This window comes from Acomys minous (genome assembly GCF_964271855.1).
Source record: "Acomys minous genome assembly, chromosome: 3".
Lineage (NCBI taxonomy): Eukaryota > Metazoa > Chordata > Mammalia > Rodentia > Muridae > Acomys > Acomys minous.
Genome location: NC_140485.1, coordinates 71,279,455 through 71,289,541, shown reverse-complemented (window position 1 = coordinate 71,289,541; position 10,087 = coordinate 71,279,455). Strand labels below are relative to the sequence as shown.

At 49.2% G+C, this 10,087-nt stretch overlaps 1 long non-coding RNA gene across 1 annotated transcript; it reads left to right on the top strand.

Annotated features, from left to right (window-relative positions):
• The first annotated feature begins 19 nt into the window (after positions 1 to 19).
• Positions 20 to 7,826, top strand: LOC311594967. Its single transcript, XR_014778263.1, has 3 exons — positions 20 to 124; positions 5,618 to 5,719; positions 7,258 to 7,826. It is a non-coding gene; the product is annotated as an uncharacterized lncRNA (long non-coding RNA).
• The last annotated feature ends 2,261 nt before the right edge of the window (positions 7,827 to 10,087 follow it).

The window sequence follows — 10,087 nt, the reverse complement described above, 5'->3', positions numbered from 1 at the left end:
CCGGAGGCTCCGCCTTCCGGGTCCCGCGCCCCGCCTGCAGCCTCGCCTGAAGCCCTGGCGCGCGTTTCCCGGAATTCTGGACCCCAGACCTTCCAGGCGGCTACACACCCTGGGAACCTCCCAGGTAAGCCCCCCGGTAAGCCGGACACTAATGTCCTCACCGAGCCCTGGCCCCTTCGCGGCCCCTTCTGCACCGAGGTTTCCACCGTTGCCTGGGAGCCTACTGTGTGCAGGCCGGAGTCGGAGGTACGGAGCCTCCAAGCCTCCCTGGGGCTGGATTCTGCGAGCTAGACCCACTTGTTGCAGAATCACGAGACGGAGTGTGCAATTAGGGAGATTTAGCGGAGTCTGCGGCTACTGGAATTCACCAAGTGAAGGCGGGTGGGATGCAGAAGACCTTCGTCAGGTGTGTAAGAGACTCCTGGGAGCTAAAACTGAAAGGACACAAGGTTGCTGGAGACACAGGGGCGGACAAGACCACACAGTTCATCTCTCCTGGGGCAGTTACGCAGGGGAAAATGTGCCCATGCATCGAGACCTAGTCAGAATGCTCAGCATCAACGCTGTAGACAAACACACTGGACTGTCTCCTCCACTGGGTTAGTATGAGGTAGTAAAGTGAGTTTCAGCTACAAAGCGCAGCCGGTGTTCTCAGACACAGTACCGAATGGGGACAGAAAGAGTAACGTTGCAGAAAACATCATATGCTATGGTCAACTTCCTAGAGCATATAAAAGCAACACCGAAAAATAGGCATGTTTAGCTATATGAATCCGTGAAGGAGAAATGTAAAGCAAGGCAAACACTTTCCCGTCTCAGCACTGTCAGCTCAACCCTGAGGAGGGACAGGGTGAGTCTGTGGAAAGACTGGGGCACCGTAGAAACATCAGCTTAGTGCCACTATCGCAGAACTAGGTGAGATGCCATTCTCACTTTTCGTCTGTAAATAAGCAAGCCTATAACTAAGGGAAGGGAGACGCTGGAGAGTGGAGGGCTGAGGCCAGCAGGTCAGGTGGGAGCTAAATCATCTTCTGTGCCACACTGAGGTTTGGCCCTTCCCATGAGCTTGCTGGGGAGTAAGTGGAAGTTTGTCCATGGCTTCAGCACAGTGTCAAGCCTTTATTTGGAAAAAAAAAAAAAACAACCCTCTACCTGTTCAAAGTCTAGAAACTGAGGCAAGTTGACATCACAGGTGAGCTGGTTAGAAATAGACTCTTCTTGGTTTTTTCAGGGGGAGGGGAAAGCGCTGTATTCTAAGAGCAAGATCCTTAAACAACTTGTGTGCACTCTGAGGTGGGGCCACCTGGGCGCTCATGCTGGGGGTTACAGCATGAGGGGTGCCCTGGGGAGTCATGGACACCAGGGAGGATCCGGGTGAGACCGTGGAGACTGAGGGAAGAATGGAAGATTCAGGTCCATGCTCCATGTAAGCAGCAGAATCCGGATTTGGGATTCAGTTGCATGTGGGAGTGAGGGGGGCGGAGGAGAGGATGAGTCAAAATGGTCCTTCCAAGACAGGGATGGTAATACCTACCTGAAATCTTAGTGTTCAGGAAGCTGAGGCAGGAGGATGACGGACTATGATTGAGATGTTTGCTTGAGGTTCTGTCTCAAAAAAGAAAAAAAATGCCTAGCACATTGTAGCTTTATGGGAGATTTTTTTTTTGTCACTGCAGATATATGACAAAGACACCACAGGTGGGCACACCCTCGGTGGCTCATGTCCTGGAAGCACTACAAAACTATCATCCCATTCGATCTGCCCCACACCTTGGGCTCCTGGAAGTTGAGTGCATTGGAGAGAGAGAGCTGCCACTTGAGTTTGATCCTGTCTCTTTAGCTGGGCCTGGGCTGGGACAGTCAAGTCTTTCTCCAAAGTCCACTCCCCCGACACATTCGAGAAAGCTCAGGCCATGCGAAGGACTTGCTGGTCCTCCAAAGGCGACGACAACCCTTTAGTGATCCCATCTTTGCCTGATGGGCTCTAGGTTTTGGCTTCCTGACCTGGGGTGGCCTGAAGGGCTTGCTGGTAGAACGTGGCCGAGGAGGCTACTCAGCTTCCGTATCCGGAGTGGTTTGGGGCTCTTTTGGCTTCCGCTGGAGCCTCTTGGTTTCTCCCTCTGGGAACCTGAGCCACCAGAAGATACCATCACTGGTGGGAAGTCCTGTTCAGCTACTCCAGTGGGCTGTTGGGCCAAGCTCCAGTTTTCAGTCACCCCTAACCCGCCACAACACCATGGGCTCTTCTCTGTGGCACAGGCAGAGGGACAGAAGGGGACAGGAGGGAGAAGCCAGTATGTTTATTCCCTTCACTCCCTGAGTCACCCAAGAGGACTGTCTTTCTGGCAAGGCCACAGCTTCTGGCAGGCCTCCTCTACTCTCACCCCGCCTGCCCGACAGCTCCCCTCTTGTCCCTGTCTCCAAGGCAATAACCCGAAGAACTGCACCATGTCTAGGGCTTTCCCTGGGCTCAGCTCCTTGCCTTAGGGTTTTCCTGAAGGCAGATCCTGAGAGTCCTAAGGAAGCACCACAAGATGCAGAAAAAGACAGGGCAGGGAGAGAACCTAGTAGCAGGCAGGTGACAAGCCTGAGCCCCGAGCTTAGCCTCTGGGAGAGAATGGGACTTGTCATCCCAACAGGGGGGCCCAGGCATAAGAGGCTTGGCCACACAGCCTCCTCCATTATCAGGTGTGTTTCTGTGTATATTTTGCAAGGATCAACTCCCAGACTTACTGAGTAGCAGGCAAGCACTGTATCTCCCTCTCTCCCCGTCCCCCACACCTCCTAGTGTCCTTCTGGTATTGTTTTAAGGCTGTTTCCATTATCTTCTTGGGACCCTTAGTTAGTTCAACATAACTAAGCTTGTTCCAGTGGCTGCACAGTACCTGCAGCAGAGAGACAGACCCGGGACATCCAGATGTCAGTGGGAAGTAGTTATCACTCATAGGCATCCCTTGGGCAGTACATAGACCTAACCCACACTTTTGTAGACAGTCTGGTAAATTTTCCTCCGTTCTTCTCTTTGAGTGTGTCATCTGGTCCCTGCCAGTTGATACAGACTGGCTTTGAGGTTCCCTACACAACACCCCTCAGGCTGCGAGCTGGCGGAGGGATGGAGAGGGGCGCCTTCCCCCAGATGCGTTCTGCACACGGCACAGATGCGTTCTGCACACGGCACCGTTTGTTACTGAGTGTTACTGAGCGCAGAGGAACTCTGGCTCTCCTTGTCTTCCTGCAAAACCAAGCTCAGGGTCTAACCGCAGCCAGGGCGGAGTGGTTCATGCCTGTATTCCTCGTGCTTGGGAGGTGGACGCTGGATTGCCACAAAATTAAGGGCTATGGAGGAAGACTGCCTCAAATATATGTAAATCCAATTCCGGCTAGTAGATTGCATTATGGAAACTGCTTAGGAGAGATCTCCGGCTAAGACTAGAGTTAGGCTTAAGTAATAACTTAGGTATCTCAATGCCAAACAGCCAAAGTAACAAAGTGTGTGTGTCTGTGTGGGTGGAGCTGCACCTTAAAAAAAAAAAAACAAAAAAAACTACAATCTGGCAGGCCAGGATTTTAATCCAAGATTCATGAGGCAGAGGCAGGTGGGTCTCTGTGAATTCAAGGCCAGCCTGGTCTATGTGAGTTCCAGGACAGTCAGAGCCATGTAGAGAGAGACCCTGGCTCAAAAACTAAAACATAAAATTTAAAAAGACTAGGCGGGCTCGGTGGTGCACGTCTTTGATCCAAGGGAGGCAGAGACAGGCAGATTGATGTGAGTTCAAGGCCAGCTTGGTCTACAAAGCGAGTCCAGGACAGCCAAGGCTACACAGAGAAACCCAGTCCCAGAAAATAAATAAATAAATAAATAAATAATAAGAACCGAGGCAATCTTTTGATGGTAACCACTGTAGCAAAGAGGATGTAACGAATACCTGGCCCGGAACTGCTTCTTCAATCCCTCTGGGTGGGCGGGTAGTCCCCTCCAGTCCTGCTGAATCTACAGCACTAGAGGCTCAGGGTCACCCTGGGCGTCAGGCTTATGCCAGTCAGAAGAAGGAGTTTGAGGAAGCCACATTCGGAATAAGCACATTCAAGTCATTGTTAGGCAAGCGTGCCGATCACCATGCTACGGAAACACCCCCACTTAAGTCATTGTAATAGGAGTCCTTGTAGTTGGGTTCAGCCTGATCAGGGGGCCACAGAGTTGCAGGGCGTGGGGTGGGCTGGGAAATGTAGTTCAATAACATCTAAAGCAGGGGGGTGGGGTGGGCTGGGAAATGTAGTTCAGTAACATCTAAAGTCAGCCAGCTCAGGAAAGTATCTTCCTTGAGGAAGCCCTTTTGCTGTTCCCCTTCCCACAAGACTTGCTACCATCTTCCCGATGTCAGAAAGTCCTGTGAGGGGCAGGAGAGATGGCTCAACAGTCAGGAGCACACGCTGGTCTTGCAGAGGTTCTGAGTTTGGTTTCCAGCACCCTGTGAATTGCCTCATCATTTTTACAGTCTAAAAATAAAAAAGGAGAATGGATGTGGTGGTGCATGCCTGTAATTCCAGCACTTGGGAAGTGGAGACAGAAGAATTGGGTCATCCTTAGCTACATAGAGAATTTAAGGAGAGCCTGAGCTGCATGAGGCTTTGTCTTTTTAAAAATAAGTTATTTTCTATTTTGTGTGCATTGGTGTTTTGCTTGCGTGTATGAGTGAGGGTGTCCGATCTTGGAGTTACAGACAACTGTGAGCTGCCATGTGGGTGCTGGGAATTGAACCTGGGTCCTTTGGAAGAACAGTCAGTACTTTTTACCACGGAGACATCTCTCCAGCCCAAGGCTTTGTCTTTTAAAAAGAAAGAAAGAAACAAACAAACAAAGAAACAAAGAAAAAGAAATGTTCCAACCAAGCATGGTGGTGCCCACCTTTAATACCAGCACTCAGAGAGGCAGAGGCAGGCAAATCTCTGTGAGTTCGAGGCCAGCCTGGTCTACAGAGTGAGTCCAGGACAGCCTGTGTCGAAACCAAAATAAAATGAAAAGAAATGTTCCATGAGAAGAATGAAATCATACTGTTAGAGGGAAAATGGATAGAACCAAAGACCACCGCGTTAAAATAAATCGAGTTAAAAGAGAAAAGTAGGGCACAGTAGATCGCCTGTCTTCTCAACAACACAATATGGCAAAAAATTATCACGAAGAGGTTGTTGGCTAAGGAGGGTCAGGAGGAGGAGGAGAGATGGAGACGGTAAGGGGGAGTGTGATCAAAGCACATTACAGGGCCGTCCCATTATTTTGTACAACTCATGCACACTAATTGCAGAAGAAAGTCCTATGACTCTGGCTAGCCAGTGGGTGGGTTGGTTTTCTCTCCAGATCTCCAGGATGAGAGTATGTGCTTGTGTGTTGTGGGGTGTGTATGATGGGGTGTCAGGGGAGACTCAGGTCATTGTGATGCCCCTGAGATAGAGGGGAGCTTCATCTGAGCAGGTGCAGCCCTATGCAGAGTCACGTTGGTGGCTGCAGGTGATGATTCTCAGGTGGTAGTGTGGGTCCCCTGTGCCCCCAAACTTCATACAAAATGTGTCCCAATGATGCCCACTGTCTACTGAGCATATGTTATGTATCTCCTCATAGGTGGTGTCCTCTAGTTCTCCCAGCAGCCCTGAAGTGCCGAGGGGCAGGACCACAATCACCCCGCTCATCTTGGGAGGAGCCAGAGCTCTGTATTCTCTTCTGGTGAGAGATGCACTGGGGTTGAGTGTGAACTGCTAGACAGTGTGCTTGAGGGCAAGCAAGTGAAGTTGGGCAGCAGCTAGGTCTGGGGGAAGAGCCCGGGAAAGAGGCAGGAGGAACTCAGGGTTTGCATCCCGCTCTGCTATGAGGCCAGGTGACTAAGGAGTGTGGACTCCTCGTTTGCTCAGCATAGCTCTCTGGGAGGACTCTGTGCCAGGCTTTGAGACTATAGGGGATGCCTCACTGCTTATTCATAGCTCTTTAGATGAGCTGTCCCCTCCTAATGTGATACATGATGATCATTAAATTTATCTTCCCTTGTGAGGTTGTGTACACGTCCAGGAACCTCAGGGTTGCAAGGTCAATGTTGACAGAGCACTTACAGAGTACATCTGGTCAAAACTCATGATGACCTGTGGCTTGCAGCCTCAGGCAAGCCCAGAGCCCCTGTTAACTCTTCAGAGTAGTGGAGATGACACAGAGTCACTAACTCATGGGATACACCAGAGCCGTCCCTAGTTCAGGGCTGACGTGCAGACCTATCTGGCTCATTGTCAGAGCCATAGGCAAATCCAATTACTTGGGCCGAGGAGAGCATCTTTATTTGATACGGAACCATCACAAGTCGGTAGCAGATGCCGCATCTAAATGTGCATTGTGGGGCTCATTCTAGAGGCTGAGGCAGGGGGACTAGAAGTTCAAGGTCATTCCCAGCTATATAGTGAGTCTGAGGCCAGCGTGAGTGACACGAGACCCTGTCACGAATAAACAGACAAACAGACAGAGTAATTTTGTCCTGAAATATGAGCCCAGCAGCCAGATCTTCCAGCCATTAAAGAGGATCCAGAACCCTGGACTTCAAAGTTTAAGATATAATTCAAAGGCTGGAGATGTAGCTCAGTTGGTACAGTGCTCATGTAGCAGGTGCAAGGCCTTTCCTTCAGTCTCCAGTGCTTAGACAACACAGGCAGGAAGATCACAAATTCAGGGTCATCACTGGTTACATAGTGAGCGTGGGCACATGAGACCGTGCTTCAAGTAAGCAAACTAACAACAACAAAACAACAGCAGGGAAAAAAAAACCTCACCATGAATTATAACAGAATACATATCCACGTATTTTCTAATTCTTTTTGTTTGCTTTTTGGTTTTTCGAGACAGGGTATCTCCATGTTAGCCCTGGCTGTCCTGGACTCTCTTTTGTAGACCAGGCTGACCTTGAACTCACAGCGACCCGCTGTGCCTCTGCCTCCTGAGTGCTGGGATTAAAGGCATGCGCCACCATGCCCAAATTCTTTAAACTTAGTAGAAGCTAAGGAAAACATCTGTGCTCCAGATTTGCCCTGCATGTGTGAACTCCATTCAGCCAAGGTCCCTGTTGGCTGGTCTCCCAGGATCTCTGAGTGGGAAGACAGCCAGGGAAAGATTGGACCTCATCTCAGGTTACAAAATAGGATTAGCATCTTTTCACAGCACAAAATCCCCAAATGATAGTGGTTACTACAAGACACTTTTCTCTTTCTGTGTTGTATGAAATCCAGAAGCTGGCCGTGAAGCCATGACTCTGTGAAGACAGGTCAACCCAGAAAACTGAGTAAGAGGATGCTACACGGTGAAAGGCAGCGAGCCCTTTCTGTCCCATCAAATGACCTGTGCGTTGAAGAGGGCAAGCATAAAAACAAAGTATGGCAGCAGGAAGCCAGACACTTGCATCCTTGTGACTTCTCTGGGTGTATGTATTTGAGTCCCTTTATGGCTAAGAAGAAAAAGATAATAGAGCAAGCCAGGAAAAGGACGTTGATGTGAACAATTCATCAAGGAAGTGGGGAACATTCCTGAACCCTTTATTACGAGGGGGGCTCCTGTCATGATAGGGAAGGTCCCATCCTGTCTGTACTCATTATGAACAGACCCCTGGTTGACCAGTTGTTCTTCAGAGAAATAATCAACCAGCCCTTTGACTGACAGTCTGCCCTTCACCTCTGGATCTTCAGAGAAGGTTGGTTCTTCCAACCCTGGAGCCTTTGGGGAGCTCAGCAAGTCTGAGTCTCCGGCCATGGGTTCCTCTAGTGGCTACTGGCTGGCTGTACAGCATCGTCAGTATAGCTGATTCCTCTTGTCTGCTGTTTTTACTTCACAGGGTGATCATGAGCTTGAGGGGCGCCCGAGTTACATAGTGAGATGCTGTCTCAAAAAATTAGAACTTTCAGACTGCTACTGTGGTGCGGAGAGAGCATGTGTCTTCAAACCCCTGACACTCTTAGTGGCCTTCTGTGATTCTTACAGGGAAGAGGCCAATGACTAGGCAGACAGCCTTCCCAGGCTGGGGTTTCCTGAGGTGCGGGGTTTTCAATTCTAAAACCAACACAGTGGCATGGAAACTGATACCCACAAGAATTCTCCTTAGGCGTCATCTTCAGGGTGCCCACCTGGCTTAAGTTTACTCCCTGGTGGGGGGGGGGGTCAGGGAGATGACTTAGTTGATAAGTCATGAAGATCTGACTTCAGGTTCCCAGAAGGCCTACAATCTCAGTCCTGGGGAGGCAAAGGCAGGAAGGTTCTGGGAACTTGTTTGCTGTCTAGTCTAGTCAAGTTGATGAGCGTCAGACTCAGTGATGCTGAAAATGAGACCAAAATCTAAGGTGGAGAGTGATTGAAGAAGATGTCCACCAACCTCTGTCCTCCACACACACATACAGAGTCCCATACATACATACACACATACATGCACACACACATACACACAAGTGCACACACGCACAGTGCCCACCATCTGCTGTCACATACACCTCCCCAGCCCACGTTGCCTATTATTTTTATGACAAATGCTGGAGAGGTCCACAGTGCAACCAGTGTGCCCGCTCCAGTCCTCAGCGCCAACCATTCCCAGATGTGTCTCTTCAGACACGTCATCTCAATTTACTTCTGTCCTACTTTTCTCATCTACAAAATAAGAATATAATCCAAGTTCCACCTCCACGGATAATTGTTAGTATTAAGTGACTCAGTGGATGAAAGTCCATTGAAATGCTGTCACCCAGCCAGAGAGGCCACACCCTTTATCTCCGGAGACATGAAGGAAAAAATGTCTGCATGTCTTAGCAGGCCTTGTAGATATGAGTCTTGAGATAGGGGTCACAGCCTAATGGATTTCAAAGTCTGAGTCTATAATTAATTAATCTGGACCTTGAGCCATTTCATCCTGGTTCCCTGTAGACACAGTGATGCCATTAGACTATTAATAACGAGAAGGTCTTGTTCTCACTTAGCGCTGTCACCGCTTGTAAGAGAGCATTGATTAATCTGTTCCTGTTGATCCAAGCAATCAACAAACAACCAGGGTAAGCCTTCCTGGTGTTCTCTCTTTTTTCTTCTGTGTCTCTTGGTGCCACTTGGAGCATTTAGTGAGAGAACCAAAACTGTGTGTTTTCTCCAGTGGCCACCCCCATTGTTGGTACAAAGACCTCCGCCAACTCTTTCTTCTCTTCTCTTCTCTCTGCCAGGGGTTAGCTGTGTATAGCAGTGTGGCTTGAAACTGAAGCTCTTCCTGCCTCAGTTTTCCAAGTGTAGGGATGTCACAGAAGGTAGCCCTGTCTCTTGCATGACCCTGTGAGAGTCTGTTCAGGGTGAGATGTCTGATGACCATAGACAGACTGTGGAATAAACCTTCCCTTTGACTTTGGTGGCCCACTCTAAATCTGTGTGACTTGGCACCAGCCTTGAATTCTGCATTTCCCAACTTCAAGGGAAGCAGCTATATTATTTTCCCGTCACTACGACGAACGTTCGGATTATCCAACTTAAATAGAACAAAAGGATTTGGGGGTTTTGTTTGTTTGATGTTTTTTGGCTCCCAGTCTGTAAAGCCGCTGTCATCTCCCAGTAGTACCGCCCTGGGGAGCAAGCCTTTGCCACATAGGCCTTTGGGAGCTGCAGGACCAAAATACAGAAGTGACTGAGGTTGGGGTGAGTTTTCCCTGAGATGCGAACCTCCCAGATATTTTGGAGGAAGTCAGAACATTTGTGCTGTCCTTGGACTTTCTCTAGAGGAAGCGAGAGGAGCTGAGTTTGCCTCTGTCTCTGTGGGGAGTTGGGCACGGCTGTCCTTCCCTTCAATTAGGATGACTTAAAAGCAAGGCTGCTCTTTAAAGCAAGCAAGCAAGCAAGCAAACAAACAAACCCCAAAGAGCAGAGGACCTTTTAGTGTAAATTTTATTTATTAGCGTGTGCATATGTGTGTGGGGGAGGGGTCTACAGAACACAACTTTGTGGAGTTGGGTCTCTCCTTCCATCCTTTGTTACCAAAGAAACTGAGGCTCCCTATGGACATCCTTAGTCTCATTAATAAGAGAATTTAGAATAGGCTCAAAA